Source organism: Panthera leo, chromosome C2 (assembly GCF_018350215.1).
Source record: "Panthera leo isolate Ple1 chromosome C2, P.leo_Ple1_pat1.1, whole genome shotgun sequence".
NCBI lineage: Eukaryota > Metazoa > Chordata > Mammalia > Carnivora > Felidae > Panthera > Panthera leo.
Genome location: NC_056687.1, coordinates 56,086,210 through 56,109,394, shown reverse-complemented (window position 1 = coordinate 56,109,394; position 23,185 = coordinate 56,086,210).

Below are 23,185 nucleotides of genomic sequence, written 5' to 3'. Positions count from 1 at the left end.
TCAAGAAAAAAGATTAGAGGGAGGATGGGCAGAAAATAATTTAGCAAAAATAGCAAATAGCAGAGGAGAATTCGAACCCAGCTCTTCCGACCCCAGCACACATTCTTCCAACAATCCACAAACACATGCTAATGTCATGGGCCCACGCAGTTACTACAACCTCCCAGACACATTTTTCCCTTATGCTCCAGGCACCCGCTGGGAGTTGCCCAGGATCCTCTAGTTTGCAAGTTGTGTGGGTAAGAATAGATAAATGGATTCGACACGAGAGGCAGTGTTGCCACAGTCCTTCCCCATTGGTTAATTAGGAGCAGGCACACAAGACAGAAGGACAGTTAGGGTATTGGAAAGATATCAGATTCAACTGCTGCAAGTCACAGAACACCCTGCTGTGAGGATGGGCTAAGACGGGCTGTGTGGAGAGGACAGAGCTAAGATGCTCCCAGGATTCTTACCAACGCAGCAGCACAAGCAGCTTTTAAATCAAGATGCTTCCTTCCTGAGACATGTATAAGGAAAGCTAGAAAACAAAAAATAAGAGCCGTAAGACGTCTGAAAATTACGTTTTGTTTAATGTCTTCAGTCAGGCGGGAAGACGGTTGGTTAGCAAGTATTTATGGAGAGTTGGTTCTTGGTGAGGATCTCTGAAAGCTGTGAAGAATGAAACAATATAATAAATACACTGTCCTCAAAGAGATTACAGCTAGAGACACGTAATTTGATACAAGGTACCAAACTTCGCAGTACAACACAGCAAGTTTCATGAATGCATCTGACCCATTTGATTCCCTAGTGCCTAATACCACCGTCAGTGCATACACCCCGCCGCCTGCCTCCCCTCATTTAGTCATGTTTGTTGCACACAGTGAGCTGAGAAGGCAACTTTGCTTCCCAGGAATAAACAACTGTGGTACCAGAACCTAGGGTATAATTTTCCTTCCTTTCATTGTTTTCTTTAAAGTGCCTTTAAAATCATTTAGGGCACTAATGTACCCTCTTAATTCATCTTTATCAGCTCCATACTTTACAATTTCTGTGACAGCTCACCTTCTTTTTCTACTCTTTAAATTATAAATGCAACATTTGATTAAGAAAAAGGATATTCCGGGACATTTGGATGGCTCAGTCGGTTAAGCGGCCGGCTTCGGCTCAGATCACAATCTCATGGTTCATGAGTTCGAGTTCTGTGTTGGGCTCTGAGTGGACAGCTCCGAACCTGCTTTGGATTCTGTGTGTGTGTGTGTGTGTGTGTGTCTGCCCCTCCCCTGTTCACTCACTCTCAAAACTAAATAAGTAAACATTTTTTTAAAAAGGATATTCATACACTGGAAACACTCCTACAGCCTCTCTTATAAACAAAAATATGAACTACCAAAATTTAAGTTACCCTGAAGGGCAAGAGCTAGTTTTGGCTGTTCAGCTTTCATTAGGGGCACTGTGATTTATCTTAGGCTTATGGGTATTTATTTGAATGAGGATATGATTTCATGACTCTCTCTAGAATATAGTAAAGTTAGCCAAGAACTGAAACTACCATGTAAATATTCACAAGGCTACAAGGTCAAACCCTTAAAGAAACACGATTACCAGGCCTTTACAGGACCCCCAGTGCACTGCTGAAAACAAACAAACCAAAAGTCATAAACAATTTAATCATAAGGGAAACATTTATTAAGTTATTGATAAAGGTTCCCATTCAGTATGTGGCTATTCTATGCCAGACACTGTGTTCATTGCCTTGCACTGTGTTTAGCATTATTACAAGCTCTTAATAAGTATTGGTTAATTTAACATCTTATTTTTAATCTTCACAAAAAAGCTTAATGTAGATTTTATTAGATCCATTCTCCATGTGAGAAAATCAGGTCAAATAGCTAATAAATGGTGTCTAAGCACTTTTCTCTACACTGAACTGCCCCTCACCTGGCAAAAGGAATCTGATGATTCTGCATTGAATATAATTTATAAAACATTGACTTTGTATTTTGCAATTTGAATGTCCTTAAACTGAGCATCGACTCTTCTAAATTGCAAGCATATAGAAAATACAAATACATCATTCTGCATGCATAACCGAGCGGTTAAAAATGCAACTACTTGACCTTCCATTGTTGTGGATTTGCATACACACAATTTTGAGCTCCTTTGAATGAGACAGAGCAAGACATCAAAAATATTATTTCAAGTTGCTAATATCATAGCAAACGCAACAGTAAATAATGTATCCTTGGACTTCTATTTGAATTATTCTTTAACTACAGAAGATACATACATAGAGATACAGAGAAAGAGAAAGAAGAAACACTTGCTAAAAGGAGACTCTAAGAGAAAGGGAAAAAGTGGATTTGAACACTTGGCATTTGACCTCTGTAGTCTTTTCTTTAAAAAAAAAAAGTTTTTTTAATGTTTATTTATTTTTGACAGAGAGAGACAGAGCATGAGCAGGGGAAGGGCAGAGAGAGAGAGGGAGACACAGAATCTGAAGCAGGCTCCAGGCTCTGAGCTGTCAGCCCAGAGCCTGATGTGGGGCTCAAACCCACGGACAATGAGATCATGACCTGAGCCAAAGTTGGAAACTTAACTGACTAAGCCACCCAGGAGACCCCTCCCCCTTTTTTTTTTTAATGTTTATTTATGTTTGAGAGGGCCTCTGTAGTCTTTTCTATCTCTAATATTTTATAATATAAATTGCCAATAAAACAATTACACTCAGTGTTTTAAACAAACTTGACATACTTTCTCCTTTCTTTTTGCTACTGCTGTTATATATATAGTACCAAAAATCAAATCCTCATCAATTCTAAGAATCATTCTAATAGGTAGAAAATTATTATCACTATTTTCATATTGAAGACAGAGAAATTACAATAAGGAAAATTTGTGATTGACCAAGCTCCTAAATCAAATGAGGAAAACATAAACATAAGAAAACAGAAACAGGGGTGTCTTGGGTGGCTCAGTCAGTTAGGTGTCTGGCTCTTGATTTCGGCTTAGGTCAGATTCTCATGGTTTGTGGGATCGAGCCCCAAGTTGGGCTCTGCACTGATGGTGTGGAGCCTGCTTTGGATTCTCTCCCTCCCTCTCTCTCTCTGCCCCACCCCTGCTCGCAGATGCGTGCGTGCACTCTCTCTCTCTCAAAACAAATAAATAAACACTAAATAAAAAAATTAAAAACAAAACAAAACAACTTGCTTTAATACCCAGGTGTAATTCTAAAAACTAGAAAAAGAAATGTTAATAATTTTTTTTTTATTTTTAATGCACTATCATAACTGTGAACAGACAATTACATATAATGACACATAAGAATAGATAGTTCAAATGTAAAGCAAATCATGTACATTTTATTTCTATAGGAGTTTTAGTTTTCAATATCCATATTAAATCTAAACAGAAACAAATCAAATCACAAATCATAATATCACATTAGAATATCTGTATTTGAATTTTATTTACTAATAATTGAGGTAGAAAGAATATGAGTCAATGGAATCTATTTATATTCTCTCTACATTATTTGTGGAGTTTGGATTGACCTTAATAAATTAAATATTATGAATACATTAGCCCTCAGAAATGAGAATGAAGAAGATATAGACATTCTCTTAGAAATCTATGACCTTACTTGCTTGCAAGATTCAGTAACTGTCATGGCCACGTTTATCTGAATGATGGATATTTTAAAACGTTCCAGGGAACACACAGCCGAGTTCTTCATGGAAAGCAACAATGGCTTTACATAGCATCTGCCCTGTGCAGAGTTTCTGAAATTTAGCAGACAGCCAGGTATAAAGGGAGCAAGACAGGGTGTTCAGGGATGTCAATCAGGGGTCTGAAGTTCTCTCCACACCTTAGTGAACAGGCAGGCTATTTCACTGACCTACACCTTGATTTCCTTATTGGCAAAATGAGACTAACACCACCAAACTTGAAGAATTATGGTGGGAAAAAGTCACCTTAACACACCGGCTGATCGCATTCATTGCACAACTAAGCCTTCGTGATGGGAATCTGTACAGTGCAGCTCAATTCTTCACATGACACAGGCTTAATGTAGGTCCTTTGTCAAGTCATTGCTCGGTTTCTCCATCTGACACGTCACCTCTGTAAATCTGAGGGGAGAACCTTTTTGAGATAATTGATTGATAGGAGGAGATTTCTACTGCACAGCATGATATTTACCTTTATTATTATTTATACTTTTCAAAGAGAATTTCAGTTTGTTCCTGAGGAGTCTGGTTAGAGTTCCACGGGATTTGCAGTTTTGAAGTGAAACTGGGGGACAGGAAGGAGGAACTGTCCCTGTGAAGTCACTTTCAGTACATACCCACAGCTATATAAGCCCCGGCTGCCAGTAGGATGTGGCAGCCATCTGCCAATGTTACCCAACACTTATAAAACAGTCCCTTGAAAGGTTTAATTCCCTGTGGTAAATAAAACAAATTTTATTCCAAAATTTGAGAAGCATAAGCATGTCTAATTCTGATCCACAAACACATCGATCAACTAGCATCTCTAATTGAAGTGTGCAGCAGTTTACTGTTTTACTTCTGTTTACTATTTATCTCTTCGTTTACATATTTATGGCATTCTTTTCTTCTTCCCTAAGAGTGAAAACTGGCAGCTCCTAGAAGCTGGGAAATCAGAGGCACTAAGTGATATAAAAACAAAAAAGGAACAATTACCCACAGTAAACAAAAAAGAGTTTTCTCTGAGAGCTACATGAAGCAGCATATTTTTGATAGCTTTTATGCTCTGTCAACTTCCAGGCAAGCCATTAAAGGAAGACAGAGGAGAAAGAAGGCAAAAGAGGCCTCAAAGCACTTGGCGGTTTTCCATAATGAGCTTCCTGTCTAAGTCTCCAATAAAGGCCAGCTCCAGTAATGGGCCCCCAGTGAACTCAACATTCCTAACCCACATGTGTTGCTCCACACAACTGCATAAGGTAGAGAGAGACGAGGAGGCACCCCAGCTTTTACACGGCTCCTTAAAGGCAAGGTCCAAGACATATTATTCATCGCTGTATCCCCAGCGCCCAGCTGGGATTAGGTGTTTGCAGAATCAATTTGAATATGATTATGTGTTTCTGAGGGTGTTAAATAAAAAGATCCTTTAAATGCCTTATTCAGAAAACATATTTTTCCCTGACCAAACTATATCAGTTCCAGTGACTGTATTAATCCATGCTGATCCATGTATCTCCTTCACCAGATACATATGCATTTGCTGTAATCTATTCTTGTTTCTCACCTCCTTATCCCCATATGTAAGTAACTGATCATCCACTCTCAGATTTCCTTGCTGATTCAGATGCTCTGACTACTTTCTAACTTATTCTAAAACATTCCAGGGATGCCTGGGTGGCTCAGGTGGTTCAGTGCTCAACTCTTGGTTTCGGCTCAGGTCACGGTCTCACGGTTTCATGAGTTCGAGGCCCACACTGACAGTGCAGAGCTTGCTTGGTATTCTGTCTCCCTCTCTCTCTGCCCCTCCCCCGCTGGTACGCACGCTCTCTCTCTCTCTCTCTCTCTCTCTCTCTCTCAAAATAAACAAACTTTAAAAAATAAAACATTCCAGCAGCCAGCTTTAAGAGTATCCTTGATCCCCTCTTCCTAAATGGTATGGGAAAATGACTCTAAGAATATTCTGCCAGTTGAAGGCTGAGTCTGCTCCCCCTTGCTAGCCCCTGCCACCTCCAGCTGGCTTTTTAAAGGACTGAACCACCAGTAGGAACTCTAACATTCTTGCCAGCAGCCTTCTTTCAGACTTACCTGCTGGACTTCCACCCATCCATTACCAAAGCTCTGGAAAAACTTTGTGTCCTCCACACTCTGCCTGGGAATCCACTTGGGGTTTAGTTTCTCTATTTGAAGCAGTTGGCTTTGGGACAGTGGCAGTGGTAATTAAGGGAAAACGGTCCCAACAGGGGACGGTCTGAGCAGCAGCACTGCAAGTCCAGCTGTTGAAGACTTAGTGGAATATTCTTTGTCAAAAGTGCTGAAGATGGCAGCAATCAGTGCCTGTGAACCCCCCACTACACTTCCATGAGACAGGACGTGGTTCAGAAGCCTGAGGTTTCAGACATTATGCGAGGAGGATCTGAGTCAATGACTACGGAATACACTGTATGTGGCAACAAATTCTCTCAACAAGCCTTCTGTAGGCTGGTGGCCAGAGAGGCACCTGCTACCATTGCAAATGCCACTGTGATGAAGCAATTCTGCTCAAGGATGCCATGGCCAAGATTCAAATAAAGCTCCTCTGCAAAAGTGATTTTTTTTTTTACTTTATTTTTGGGGGAAGTTTTAGGTTCACAGCAGAAGTGAGGGGAAGGTACAGAGATTTCCCATATACCCTGTGTTCCCACACATGCATAGCCTCTCCCATTAACAACATACCCCACCAGAATGTAACATTTGTTTTAAATGCAAATCTACACTGACATATCACAATTACCCAAAGTCCATAGTTGACCTCACAATTCACTCCATGTGTTGCACATTCTATGGTTTTGGACAAATGTATAATGGCATAGATCTGTTACTATAGTATCATACGGAGTATTTTTACTACCCTAAAAAAAATCCTCTGTGCTCTGCCTATTCATCCTTCTTCCCCATTCCCTAACCTCTGCCAACCACTAGTGTTTTTACTGTCTCCATACTTTTTGCCTTTTCCAGAATGTTATATAGTTGGGAGTCATACAGTACGTAGCCTTTTCAGATTGGCTTCTTTCATTTAGTAATATACACTTAAGGTGCTTTCATATCTTTCCATGGCTTGACAGCTGTTTTTCTTTTAGCACTGAATAATATTCCACTGTTTGGATATACCACAGTTTATTTATCCATTCACCTACTAAAAGACAACCTGGTTGATTGCAAGTTTGGACAATCATGAACAAAGCCACTATTAACATCCATGTGCAAGTTTTTGTGTGAACGTTAGTTTATAACTTCTTTGTATAAATAACCAAGGAACACAACTGCTGCATCTTGTGACAAGATTATATTTAGGTTGCATAATATTTTATTAGAGCTGATGTTATATATGCTAAGCCATACCAAGTTAATCATAAATATAGATATATTTATCATATATATTTATAGGGGCGCCTGGGTGGCTCAGTCGCTAAGCATATATATTTATAAATGTAAAAAAAGAAGGTTTAGTTTTATAAAAACAAAAACCACCGAACTGCCTTCCAAAGTGGCTGTACTATTGTTCACTCCTGACAGCAACAAATGTGCACCCCTGTTGCTCCACATCGCAGTGTTCTGGCTTTGGGCCATTCTAACTGCTATGTAGTAGTATCTCATTTTCGTTTGCATTTCCCTAATGACATTTGATATAGAGCATCTTTTAGTATGCTTATCTGCCATCCATATACCTTTTCTGGTTAGGTGTCTGTTATAAAAGTGACATTTTAATTAAAATAATTCTCTTCAAGAAACAATGAAGAAGAAAAATTCTTCCCTTGCACCTATCCTTACAGTCACCTCAGGCAATGGTGGCTCAGTTAAGCTTTCGACTTCAGCTCAGGTCATGATCTCACAGCTTGTGTGTTCAAGGGCCACATCACACTCTATGCCCACAGCTCAGAGCCTGGAGACTGCTTCTGATTCTGTGTCTCCCTCTCTCTCTGCCCCTCCCCTGCTCATTCTCTCTCTCTCCCTCTCTCTCTCTCTCAAAAATAAACAAACATAAAAATTAAAAATAAAAAAAGTCATCTCAGGCAAGACAACTTTGTAAAGGAAAAAACAAAATTAGAAAGTGAACACATTCTGATTTCAAGACTGAGTACAAGCAACAGTAATCAAGAGGTAATACTGGCGTAAAGATAAACACAAGGACAAAGGCAACTTAGTAGAGAAAAAGTATCTATTCAACAAGTAGTGGTGGACTGATAGATAGCCATAGGCAAAAATAAGAACTTTGGTCCATACACTGTATCATACATAGGCAAAATAGAGTACATACTTTATGATTCAATTTGTATAAAATCTAGGAAATGCAAATAAACTATAATGACTGAAAGCAGATCAGTCATTGCCTGGAAGGGGGGGATGGGGAAGAGTGGGAGCAAAGGATTACCAAGGGGCATGAGGAAACCTTGGAAAGATTAAACAAAGCAAGGCTGGGCATGGAGAGCCTCAGACTAGCTAACAGATGGGCCTCTGACTTAGCCAACCCAGTGGAGAGCTCTGAGCAAAACCTGTTCGTTAGAAGAGTCTCATCTCCTACTGTGTAGAAATGGCCAGACTGTGGTAGTCCTGCCATGCTCAGTCAGTGGCTGTGGACCTCTTGGAAAAGGGATGCCCTCCCTGAGAACAGAAGCCCAGGACGATCCCAAAGGCACTGAAGAGGAAAGCCGTCAATTCCCAGCACTCTGTACCAAACAACTTCCCTCTAAGCAACCTGACCAGCTCTCCTCCTTGGCTGCCACACCACCAAAGGAAAAAATACATTTTCTTAAAAACTCTAGAGTGTACAGTAAGTTTTCCAAAACTGGTCCTGAGACAGCTGGAAGATCCTCAATGATGGTAAAGCATTGCAAATCTTAGTGAGTTAGAAACGAGAAACTTATCTGTCAGACAAATTAGCCTAACTATTATTGATCAGGAGGTTGGGAGAAACATTCTTTTTTAGTATGTTCCTTCTCCACAGTGGAGAAGAAAAAACAAAAGCAAATGTCCAAGTGGTATTAAGCCTTCTGCAAAAGAAATTGCTTCTTTATATCTGTCCAGTGTGGAGGAAAATTCAACCACTCCCTAAATAAATTCTCTTCTCAAGAAGACCTTACACTTCATTTGATAATACTATGTCAGGTAAGACCCCAATATTACTACTACTACGACAGAATAATAGCAGTTCCCATGCAAGGTGGAACAAGCCCAAATGGAATCTAAAGTCATCAATGCAAAAGATTCCACTTTTATTTTCAAATTCAAGTGAATCAGATGCATAAGTAAACATGCTCAAAAAGGAAATAAATTTGCTATTCTCAATACTTTCCCAATGAAGGGAAAGAGATTACATTTCCAGAATACGGAGTGAAAGGGACATGGTGAAATATCCCTCTTATTTGAAACAGTGGTTGCATTACTGAACCACCTGAATAATTAAGCAAGCACTTGCCACCTGCAGGAAACAGAAAATGAAGGATAACATCAAGTACCTCTCAGCTCTAACTCTGAAAAAAGAAAATGATTTTTCCTGGGAATCAGTGGTTCCAACTTTATAAACTGGCACAAAATTATTAATTTCCTATAGTTTACAAATTGAGACATAGCACTTTTTAAAAGATTACCTGTTCATCTTTGATGGTTATACATTCTTCCCTGTGTTCTCATTTTTCTTTTTTTTTTTCTTTTTTTCTTTTTTTTTTAAATTTGTGTATCTATTAACAAATTTCTTTTTTTTCTAACTTTTTTTTTTATTTATTTTTGAGACAGAGAGAGACAGAGCATGAATGGGAGAGGGTCAGAGAGAGGGAGACACAGAACCTGAAACAGGCTCCAGGCTCTGAGCTGTCAGCACAGAGCCCGATGTGGGGCTCGAACTCACAGACCGTGAGATCATGACCTGAGCCGAAGTCGGATGCTTAACCGACTGAGCCACCCAGGCGCCCCTCATTTTTCTTTTTCAATCAACGTGCATGCGCGCGCAAACACACACACACACACACACACACACACACACACACGTTACACATGTTCACATATACACACTACAGTTAAGCTTATAACATGATTATGGAAATAGATTGTGAATTAGGAGACCAAGGCTTGATATTCATACCTGCTACTGGATATTCTGCCTTAGGTTAATGTTAATTTTTCATTTAAATTAATTTTTAATTCCGTTTTTACACATGTCCAAGAAATGACTGTTAAAATATAAATATACAAAGACACTCTTTCTGCAAAATGGAAACATATTCTGCTTCCAAAGTACCAGATACAGTCTCTCTCTTCAAGTAATGTTTTGTTTAAGAAACAGCAAGAAAAAAACATATAGAGTACATGGAAAAACACCAAGGAAAATGAAAATGCCCAAATAGGAATTTGGAGTCCCTTGCCTAAATAAATGCAATGGCAGTAGCTACACAGCACTTTGAAAAGCTTGCTTAAGATGAATTTTATTGTGCATACATCAAAAAACAAAGGAAAAATTCAAGAATATGAATCAGGTAATAATTAAATCTAAGTAACCATCACCGAGCTTTTGCTATGTATCAGACTCTATGCTAACCACTTTACTGATATTTTCTAGTTAAACGTTACAAGAGTGTTAGGAAGTAGATATTAAAATCCCCATTTTAGAGGTGAGAAAAATCACAACTTAAAAGATTAAATGCCTCACACACTGAAAGATCTGTAGTTCAAAAATACCTTTGTTTTACTAGAGCCACACTATAGCGATTCCAAATAAAGCAAAGACATCGTGATACTGGTTCTCAAACATTAGTGTGTCAGAATCACCTGGCAGACTTACTCAGATTGCTAACCACCACCCCCAAAGTTTGTGATCCACAGGTGCAGCTGGAGAATTTGCATTGCTATCCAATTCCCAGGGGATGCTGATGCTAGTCTAGAAACTACATTTTGAGGGGCACCTGGGTGGCTCAGTCAGTTGAGCATCCAACTCTCCATTCTGGCTCAGGTCATGATCTCACAGTCATGAAACTGAGCCCCGCTGGGCTCTGTGCTGAGCATGGAGACTGCTTGGGTGTCTCTCTCTCTCTCTCTCTCTCTCTCTCTCTCTCTCTCTCTCTCTCTTTCTCTCTCTCTCTCTGCTTCTCCCCTGCTCATGGGCACACTCATGCTCATGTTCTCTCTCAAAATAAATAAACACACAAAAAAGAAAGAAACTACATTTTCAGATGCACTGTGCTAAACCACTGGCTTCCAGACTTAGGATTCAAAAATAAATAAATAAATAAATAAATAAATAAATAAATAAATAAATAAATAACAATTAAAACTTTAATGAAATTTGACAGATCATCAAATCTTACTATGCTAAGTTGGTACAAAAATCACACACACACACACACACACACGCATGCACACACACACACACACACAAAACCTGTGTTAGTATTTCTATAATTTTTGTTTTCTTTCTTTTTTTTAAATTAAGGCATGATTTACATATGGGAAAATCGATTCTGCAAGTTTGACAGACATATACTGTTAAAGAGCATTTGGATTGTTTCCAGTTTGGAGCAATTATGAAAATAACAGTTATAAACATTCACAAATATGATTTGTATGTGTGCTCAGGAATGGGATTACTGAATCATATAGTAAGAGTAGCTTAAACTATATAAGATACTCCTCAACTGGTTTTTCAAATTTAGCTGTATCATTTTATATTCTTACCAGCAATGTTTGAGAGTTGTTTCACATCTTCACCAAGACTCACTATTGTCAGTTGCTTTGTTTTTAATCTTCGCTATTCTAACAAATGTATAGTGAGATCTCATTGTAGCTATAATTTGTATTTCCCCAATTAATAACAATGCTGAGCATTTTTTGTGTCTTCAAACTTTGCTCTTCTTTCTCAAAATTTTTGTCTATGCTAGTGGCTCTGTCTTTCCATATAAATTCTAGAATCAGCTTGTTAATTTTATATAAAACGTACTGCAGAGATTTTGAATATCATTGTATTGACTCTGTACATCAAATTAGGAAGAATTAAGATCTGAACCAAATTGGGTCTTCCAGTTCACGAATATGGCATATGTCTCTTTGATTTCTTACATCAATATTTTCTTGTTCTCAAAATGCAGATCTTAAACATATGTTGTAAGACTTATACCTAAATATCTCATTTCAAGGTGCTATAATAAGGATACTTTTTAAATTTTAATGTTCAAATCTTTATTACTAATATATCACTTTAGTTTTCAAAGATGCTTTACTGCTAAAAATGAGAAGGGTGCACAGTGAAATTTCAACAAATATTTTTGATTTAGTGAATAAATTAATGAATAAGTAAAATGATGAAAATACAGAATACAAAAGCAGCTTCAACTTACAGAGAAGGTGATAAACCTAAGGATGTAGAGGGCCAGGATGTCTAATTTCCATCCTGATGTTACTCAGTTGTCCTTTGGGGTTTAACTCATGTTTCTTAGATATTCAGGTATGTGTCTCCTTGACATTCAGTCTCAAAGTATATATAACTTACTGCAACAGCCCATTCTTAGCCCCACCCAGAGTCATTTTATATCAATGACTTTCTATCCACCCTACTATAATTTTTTCATAACCTTCTATACTGCTTGACCTTTCCTTTTTATTGACTTATTTGATTATTTTTGGTCTTCCCTCACTAGTTTTATTTACTGCTATATAAAGAACTTACAACAAAGTCTGACACACAGAAGTCATCAGTATGCATTTATTGGAAAAAAGAAGGAAAAAATGTATAGATACAGGAATGAGCTGTAAAAATAACCATTTTTAAATAAAAAAAAAAATAGGGGCACCTGGGTGGCTCAGTTGGTTAAGTGTTCAACTCTAGATTTTGGCTTAGGTCATGATCTCATGGTTCATGAGATCAAGCTCCAGGTAGGGCTCTATACTGACAGCACAGAGCCTGCTTGAGATTCTCTCTCTCCCTCTCTATTTGCTCCTCCTCCACTTGCTATCTCTCTTTCTCTCAAAATAAATATTTAAATAAGAATAATAAAATAAATATAACAAAAAGTAAAACCACTTGAAAGAGTAAGTAATATCATAAAGTACTAGGAATAATTTTTTAAATTATGCAAGACCTTCATGGAAGAACTACAAAATACTTCATGTTGGACATACAAGAAGCCCTGAATAAACACCATATTCATGACTAAGAAACTCAAAACCACAGAAGTTATTAATTTTCCTTAAAAAAAATATATATAAATGTATTGTACCTCCCAGGGACAGAACTACAGTGAGGGCAGTGGGACTAGAGAGAACCCTGATGAGGGTACAAACTTTAAAAGGATTAAAAAAAAAAAAAAAACTTCAGTAATCAAGATAAATAATATCTTAATGCAATATTTTTGCAAATTAATGCAAAAAAGTCAATGATCATTATAACAAAGTATACAAATTTTCAATAAAGAATAAAAGATAAGATCAGTCCTGATTTTCCATTTCACCTCCACTTCCAATATGACTTGACATGGGCACTATTACTGATTTGATGTTCATTAAAAATGTTGGTATTTTGTTATTCAGGTACTTTTTGTATTAACTTTTTATTTCTGAAATATTATTCATCTTGATTACTGAGTTTGGGGGGACACCCCCTTAGACTTTGCTCTTGAGATAAATGTTTCATTTTCATCATTTGACTCCTCCTAGTTTTAGCCAAGCAATTTCTACAGAAACTACATAAGATTTTTAAGTCATTTATCAAACTGATTCTTTTTTAAAATTTTATTTTAGAAAGAGAGGGAGAGCATGAGTGGGAAAGGGACAGAGGGGGAAAAAGAATCTCCATGCTCAGCATGGAGTCTGACACAGGGCTTGATTCCACCACCCTGGGATCATGACCTGAACAAGAACACGAGTTGGACACTCAACCAACTAAGCCACCCAGGCACCCCAAACTGATACTTACATGTGAACTTTAGAAGGTAGGTCTAAGAATAGTTAAAAGGTACTGAAATGTAAGAGCCAAACAATCCTTGAAAAACCTACTAATTAGTCATCTTCACAGATCAAGGTATATGTCTCCTCAACCACAGCAAGAACAGAGACGAGCTCAGTAGCTGCAGACTGTAGTTAAGGGAACTGGACAGAAGCAGCAGGTATTGAGAGAATGAATACGAAGCAGCTTTTGCTAAAAGAAACCACCAAGTGGCCATTCGGATCACATCTGCGATGTAGAAAAACACAAAAGGTACCTGACCACCCCCCCATCCCCCCAACAAGGAACAGAGTGGATGGAGGACTTGCAGGGTGGGACTAGAGTCCCAGTTACTTAGCTAGCTGATGTCAAGAAGATATGGGATATCTTTAAGGATCTCCAGATCTATCCATGGAGAAGCTAAGAACTACCAAGTACATTTATAGTACACATCACTCCTCAATCTCCTTGTACATATCCTTGCTATGTGGTGGCTCTGAATGGGCCCCTGGATTTGATACTTTGATTTCTTGACTCCTATTCTGGATTCACCCCTATTTCCATGATAGCCTGAATCATAGGTTTCAGATTCTCTCTGTCCATCCCCACCTTACCTGGGTAATTAACTACACCCCCCCACCCTTAACCTCCAACACCATCTCCCAGCTGGTTTCTCTGTCCAGTTGTAATCTTCATCTACTCCTGTTTCTAGTTCCTCATGAATAGTTATAAGCAGGACTGTGACCTAGAGAGGAAGAACCCTTTGTATTGCCATATGCAGAAAGTAAAATATAAAAATCAATTAGAAAAATAGAGACTCTCACTTTTGTTTTATATTGTGGGACTTAAGCTACTAGTACTTAGAAAAATTAAATTAAGCTGAACTAAAAATTTGAAGAAAAGGATAGACCAACTGTATCTGCTATTAAATCGAATATGAAGTTTTAAAAGATGCTAGGATACAGAACTTCTACTGATTATCAGCACCTAATGCTAACACGTTTCTGAGAAGCAACCATGTGTAACAGGTGTACCATTCATCACAAACTGAACAAAGAAAAGGTGTCTGCAGTCAAAGGATTTTTTCCCTCTCATTTGGCCCTGCCAAACCCTTTTCTAAAGCCTCTTACAAACATGAGAAAGATAAGCAAGACTGTGCCTTTTCTACTAGCAGATAAAACCCCTGCTTTTCCTAGGTGCTGCAGCATCTCTCTCTTAGCGAGGTAAAGCTCTCACATTATGATATTTAAGCCAGGTCAGTGAAAACTGACATGGTTAGCACACTCATTACAACGCACATCTGCCAACAACACTGTAAAAAAGAACATTCCCTGAGGCCGGTGAACCCTCTCAGCAGTAATTTTACTCATTTCCTACCTTCCCCCAAACATGAATAATCTCATTTTTCAGTTACTATGCATTTCTTTCTGGTGGATTTCTCTCTTATTAAATTAGCCTTATCAAATGAGTAACAGTTTAAGAAATACAAGTTACACGATGAGTGTAGTTACAAAGATAGTGTCAGAGGAATTTATTTTCCAGTGTTAACTTTTTGCTTGATACGAATTGCTAGCGTTAACTCCTGTAATAGTGCCACACCTAAGCATGCTGGATGCTTCATGATGTCTTATTTGTGATATCCTGAACACATTTGTCCAGCTTATTCTATCTATTTTCCCTATTTCTGAACCCAAAATATGGGTTTTCATATATTTTCTACTTGGGGCTGTTTTATATGCTTGATTCTATCAACAGGAAAATGATAATGCATTCTGTAGTTCATTGTTTCCTTTATTTTTTGTAACCCATTCAAGACAGAGGGCCCACACATTTTCAATTAAATAATTCCAGAATCACAAGACAAGAAGTAATATTGTTTATGTAGAGATGGGGCTGGGAATGCTAACAAGCTTGGTACATCAATTCATGGTAACATCCTGTAATTCTAAAGTTCACCTTGAAGTTTGCACTGCATTTTGTCATTCTATTTAAATGTGCCTTTGTAAAAGAAGAGTAATGAAACTTTTTACTTCATTCTGTTAGTAATCCTTAAAGACCAAAAATTAAAGTCAATGCCAAACCACAGCTTTGTCAATACGTTCAATTTCCTAGCGGTATATATGTTTTTGGCCCCAAATATTTTTCTTTCTTAATTTCTTTTCTTTACTAATGCATTACAAAGTTGCATGTAGGTACACTTTTTTTAAGATACAAAAACTAGTCTCGTAGAAAGCATTTCAATAGGGCAATACTTTAGCTTTCTTTATTTTTATTTTTTTTTAATTTATATCCAAGTTAGTGGCATATAGTGCAATAATGATTGCAAGAGTAGATTTCAGTATTCATCCTCTATGTATAACACCCAGTGCTCATCTCCACATGTGTCTTCCTTAATGCCCATTACCCATTTAGCTCATCTCCCCACCCACAACCCCTCCAGTAACCCTCTGTTTGTTCCCTGTATTTAAGAGTCTCTTACAGTTGTCCCCTTCCTTGTTTTTATATTATTTTTGTTTCCCTTTCCTTATGTCCATCTATTTTATATCTTAAATTCCTCATATGAGTGAAGTCCTATGGTATTTGTCTTTCTCTAATTTCACTTAGCATAATACTCTCTAGTTCCATACATGTACCTGCAAAGGCAAGACTTCATTCTTTTTGGTTGCTGAGTAATACACACACACACACACACACACACACACACACACACACACACAAACACTATATCTTCTTTATCCATTCATCCATCGATGGACATTTGGACTCTTTCCATATTTTGGCTATTGTCAATAGTGCTGCTACAAACAATGAGGTGCATTTGAATGTGCCCCTTTGAAACAGCACAACTGTACCCTTGCATAGATACCTAGGTAGTAGTGCAATTGCTGGGTTATAGGGTAGTTCCATTTTTAATTTTTTGAGGAACCTCCATACTGTTTTCCAGAGTGGCTGCACCCCCAGTTTGCATTCCCACCAGCATTGCAGAAGAGATCCTCTTTCTCCTCAGTCTCACCAACATCTGTTTTTTGCCTGAGTTGTCAATGTTAGGCATTCTGACAGGTGTGAGGTGGTATCTCATTGTGGTTTTCATTTGTATTTCCCTGATGATGAGTGATGTTGAGCATTTTTTCATGTGTCTGTTAGCCATTTGGATGTGTTCTTTGGAAAAGTGTCCATTCATGTCTTTTGACCATTTCTTCAATGGATTATTTGTTTTTTGGGTGTTGAGTTTGATAAGTTCTTTATAGATTTTGGATACTAACCCTTTATCTGATATGTCATTTGCAAATATCTTCCCCCACTCTGTCGGATGCCTTTTAGTTTTGCTGATTGTTTCCTTCACTGTGCAAAAGCCTTTTATTTTGATGAGGTTCCAATAGTTCAATGTGCTTTAGCTTCCTTAATGAAATAGTTTTAATAGATTCACATTGACTAAATAACCACGATAGCTCTAAGTTGTGATGGATAGTAGATATAGCAATCTTCCATAAGAGTTTCAAATATTATTCAAATTTGGCATTATGATACAGACTTACTATCACACACATATATCATTTTCAATTCAATTTAACCCCCGTCTTGTAAATTCTGTGCCCCACCACATTGAATCAACTTAGTACAGATTCTCATTCTTTTTTCAAAATTTAAAGTGATAAATTCTTTTTCATTGATATTAAGGAGGTCAAATCTTCACAGAATATGGTGGTCATATGAGATTACTATATCATATGTCAAATATTCAAATATGTATCAAGTATCTACTATGTGTAATGCTCAGTCATAGGTCCTGGAGCATACCAATTAGAAACTAATCAAAAATCCTTTGAAACATTACAGTTGGTGAGGGGATCAGAGAATAAATAAAGTAAGTAACATCTAATATATAGTATATTGTATAGGGTTAAGTGCTATAAGAAAAATAAAGCAGGTAAAAGAGATAGGGCCTACAAGAATAAGCTGCACTTTTAAATAGGCCAGAGTAAGAATTACTGAGGTGATACTTTTAAGTAAAAACCTGTCGAATACACAGGGGAAGCCTGTCTCTGAGGGGGGAACACAGAGAACAACAGGGCAATGGCCCTGAGATATATTTGGCATGTTTGAATAATAGCAAATAGGCCAAGGGGGTCAGAATAGGATAAATGAAAAGAAAAATAGTAGGAAGAAAAGTCAAAGAGATAAAAGTAGGAGGTGGTGAGCTTATGATGTGACACCTTGTATTCTATATGGGTGACACCCTCTGGAGTTGTTCAGGACACCTCCAAATGGGCTTCATGAGATAGGGCTTGGTGGGGTCCCTTACTGACTTTGGCTTTTACTCTGAGTAAAATGTAAAAACACTGGAATATTTTGAGCAGTACAGTAAAATTTTCTGACTTAAAATGCAGTGGGATTATACTGGCTGCCTAATTTTTTATTTCCTTAGGAACAGACAGAAGAGGGACTAGAGAGGAAACTAGGGATCCTAATAATAAGTAATTGAAATAATCCATCCAAGAGGAGGTGATGACGTAGATGAGAGAAATAGAAGTAGAGGTAGTGAGAAGACATTGGAACCTAATTATACTTTTAAAGATTTGTTAATTAACTTGAAGATGAGAGAGAAATACAAGAGTCAAGAACTGCTCCAAGGTCTTTGCCTTAGAATAAGAATAAGGTTGCCATTAACTAAAGTGGGAAAGATTGTAAGAAGAATGAGTTTCAAGGGGGAAACTTCTGAGTTCTTTTTGGGTATGTTAAGATGAGATGCCTATTAGCATCTAAATGAAGATGTGACATAGACAAATGGATAATGGTCTGGAATTAGGGAAAGATTTATGAAAGTATTGAAATAGGGAAACTGAGGACGCTGGACTGGCTCAGTTGGTGGAGCACACGACTATTTGATCTCAAGGTTGTGGGCTCAGGCTCCACATCAGGTATAGAGACTATTTAATAATAAAATCTTAAAAAAGAAAGAAAGAAATAAGAAAACCGAAGGAGTCCATAAAAACCTAGCTTTTGCTCCTTTTCCTGTTTCTACTCTTGCTAGGAGCTGCACCCCCACTTTACACATGACTGAGAATACAAATAGTGTATGTCCTCCTTATAAGGGACAAGGAGTTAATGATTTCTCTAGTATAGATAACATCTAGGGAAGGACCAGGTGAGAATGACCAGATGAAGCTATCATATGCATATTCCAGACGGCCAGCACTAGACATCTCGACACCAAGACCCCCTGGCTCCAAGGAATAATACCTGGGCCCTTGTCTTTGTTCTAACTTGTTCCTGGATGCCTGAGAGGACACGTACACCAGACCACAATCCGCGGTAAAAACCCCAGACCCTGAACAAAGATGAGACTTTCTCCTTTCCTTTATGAATCTCCCAAACCTCCATTCTATATCTACTCTCCATGTATCTTCAAATAACTCTGCTCTTACTTACTTCTAGTCACGTTTTATTTCCATCCTATTTGACTGGTCCTGTGAGACCCCTCTGGGTCCTCAGACCCAACCTGCTAACACCACTATTTAGGCCATAAGATTAGATAAATTCATCCAAAAAAGTACTGAATGTATTGGGGTAGGATCCAGAGGACAAGATTTTTGCCTCAACTATGTGGGATTGAATAAGTCATTTAATTTCAATAGGCTCCAGTTTCACATTGGTAAAATAAGAAAAATACTGCATCTTCTGTATCATAAATGAATTGTGAAAAGCAAATTAGATAGCATCATATGGTAAAGCAAACTTGAAAATGCAAGTAAATATCTGAATAATTGAGGAATGCAAATATTTTAAGATCAAACTAAAAACAATTATATCACTTTTAAGTTATTGTCTCTTGGGTTCAAATCCAACTTCTATATCTGCTTCCTTAATGTGGGGTCAGATCTTTGCAAATCACACTTCTAGCGAGTTCTACAAGTAAGTGATGTTAGAGGAGGACCCCAATGACGATGGTGAAAGAAGGGCCCTCCCCTTTCACATTTACTAATTTTTGGCTTCCTGTGTGCATCTTGTTTCTGTCGGCATCACCCCAGCCTTGCTTATTCAGCCAAGCAATAGTGGTTTGTTCTTCTAACCTTAACTGAATCCATTTTGCAGGGTTTCCAACACTTGCAGAATCTACCTTATTATGTGCCCTCAGAGATGCCAAGAAGAGCCAGCTATCACTTCCCTCCTCAGTGGGCTAAGTACCAACCTCACAGACCTCTCCTCTGAGGTTAGAGACATCAGTACCATTTGACAAGCACCTCCAATCTAAGGCCAGGATTTCAGCTTTATAGAGTTCTTTCTGAATTCATTTAAGTTCTAATTCCATCTTCTTTCTTCTCCTAAACCTAGAAATGATATAGTTGCAATTGCTATTTCCGTGATACCATGCTGAAAATATCCTTTTTTGCAGTTCTAAACATCTGGTCAAGAAATCTTTATAATGAATTCCCTCCATTAAAGTAACTTCCTAATGATCCTTGACTGATACAATGTCATGGAGCCACTGGCATAGAGAGAGTGGATCTAAAATATTTTAAATAAAAACCTCAAACAAAGGAAATACTTTTGAAGAATTACACTTTAAAACAGATCCTTAAAACTAAAATGCATATCCTTCAAAAAACTGATAAAATAAAATAATTTCTAGAAATAAATCTATAAGAATGAAGGAATTAGGAGAAGAGGTGGTAACCAGAAAATCCTAAAAAACTGAAAAGCAAATGGAAAAATGGCAAGTGACCTAGAAAACCTGAGAATGCTAAAACCTAAGCCCCTAGGGAAGGAAAAGCACAAAAGCAAGCCAATCTGCACATTAGAACCAAAGAAACATTTCAGCAACGGAAAGCAGGGTACTTTTGAGCAATGATTTCCCTGGGTTTTCTTTATATATAGATACATTTTTTAATTGGTTTATTTATTTTGAGAAAGAGAGAAACAGGGAGAACATGAGTGGGGAAGGGCAGGGAGAGAAGGAGAGAGAGAGAATCCCAAGGCTTCATGCTATTAGCACAGAGCCCAATGTGGCTCGAACTCACAAACTATGAGATCATGACCTAAGCCGAAACCAAGAGTTGGACATTTAACTGACTGAGCCACCCAGGCACCCCTCTCTGGTTTTTCTTTTTTGCCTGATATATTCTAAATTGAGTGCTGAAGCAGCAGCAACCCGGAAATACCAAAAGGCACAGACAAATATCTTCCTAAGAAAAGCTTTCCCAATCCAGCCAAAGATGCAGAAAAGGAGCAACCTACTAAAAAAATTTTTTTTTCTGAAATCAGACAGTAACAATTCTTCTCCACCCAAACACTACAGAAAAACTGTGACCCCATCCACACCTCTGCCATCAAAAGTAAAATGAGAAAACTAGAATTTTACTCTCACCTGGCTGTAACAAGTCACCCCAATTTCTCTGCCAGGGAGGGGTCAGTGAAGACTAAGAAAGAATATGAGACTTTTATCCCTACTGAATGATAACAAGATTTCCTCCCGTGGGATTGGTGGAGACCACATGGGAACCCTGGACTTCTACCGAGACCCAAATGTACTGAGATGCCCCTAACCTTTCCTGCTGAGTTGTATCAGATAAGGCCTAGTGAAGAGTCAAGCCATTTGCCAACACTTAGTAGTAACAAGGCACCAATCCCCTGACAGTATATGGGGAGTCATAATAAGGCACCTCTCCCACTTTCAACCAGAGTGGTATTAGTGGATACACACTAAAGAACCAGGTCTCCCAAGGCACCTTGGTGGCTCACTCAGTAAATCATCTGACTCTTGATCTCAGCTCAGATCTTGATCTCAGGGTAGTGAGTTCAAGCCCCATGTTGGGCTCCATGCTGAGTGTGAACCTATTTAAAAAAAGAAAGAAAGAAAGAAAGAAAGAAAGAAAGAAAGAAAGAAAGAAAGAAAGAAAGAAAGAAAGAAAGAAAGAAAAAAGCCTGCTCTCCCATCCTCACCTGTCACTAACAAAGACCACATTCCCTCCCTCCATTGTCAATGGACATCAAGTAGGTAACCTGGACATTTACTTCCATGAGTAAAGATATGACACCCCTCTTTCCCCACTGGAATGGTATGAGAGTGTGCCTGCTATGCCACAAATTTACATACGAACAGAAGGCTTATAACATAATAAACAAAATGTTCAGAATTCAATAAAAAAATCATTCACTGTACAATGCTATGAAATTCTTACCTAAAATGAGATAAAACAATGGACAAATGCTGACAATGAGACATAGATGTTAGAATTATCTGGTAAGAATTTTTAAGGATCAATAACAAAAATACCTCAACAATTATGAACATGCTTGAAACAAATAAAAAACTACAAATTCTCAGTTAAGAAAAAGGAGATATAAAGAAGGTTCAAATGCATTTTTAAAAAATAATTAAAATTCTAAACCTTGGGGCACCTGGGTGGCTTAGTCAGCTGAGCATCCAACTCTTGATTTCAGCTCACGTTATGATCTCACAGTCATGGGATTGAGTCCCACACTGGGCTCCAGGCTAAGCATGAGATTCTCTCTTGGGATTCTGCTTGGGATACTCTCTCTCTCCTTCTACTGCTTGGACACACACACTCTCTCTCTCTAAAATAAAATAAAATAAAATAAAATAAAATAAAATAAAATAAAATAAAATAAAATAAATAAAATAAAATAATAAAATAAAATAAAATAAAATAAATAAAATACATAAAATAAAATAAAATAAAATAAAATATAAAACAAAACAAAATAAAATTCTAAAACTCAATGAATAGGCTTAACAGCAAAATGGAGAGGACAAAGTAAAGAATCAGTGAACTGGAAGACAGCATAGCAGAAATTACCAATCTGAACAACAGAGAGAAAATAGACCAGAAGAAATTAAGGACTTGAATTTTAACAGAAGATCTAATACTCTTGTCATAGGAATCTTCGAAAGAAAGGAGAAAGATGGTATGCCTAAAAAAATATTCAAAGATATAACGTCTGAAAAATTCTCAAATTTGTCAAGAAAATAGATTACAAATTCAAGAAGTTGAACAGACACTCAACTTAAACTCAAATATATCCATACCTAAGCACATTATACTCAAACTCTGAAAACTGAAAACAAAGAAGTAATCTTAGAAGCAATGGAAAAGAAATGACACCTTAACTCTAGGGGGAAAATAATTCACATAACACCAGATTTCTCATCAGAAGCTATGAAGGCCAGAAGGAAGTGGTACAACATTTACCAAGTGCTGAAATTCAAGGACTTCAAATCAGAGTTCTTTATCCAGCAAAAATATCCTTCAGAAATGAACAGGGAAAACATTCTCAGATAATGAAAAACTGAGAGAATTTGCCACCAGCAGAACTACCCTAAAAGACTGGCTAAATAAAGTTCTCTGAACAGAAAGGAATTGATAAATAAGAAATCTGGAAATTTAGAAAGAAAAACAGAAAAGAACAAACAAATGAACAATAGAAAAAGAAAGATTCTGGGTAAATATGATAGACTTTTCCATTCCTCTTGAATTTTCTAAATTATGTTTGAAGTTGAAAGAAAAAATATGACACTGTCTAATGTATTACAAAG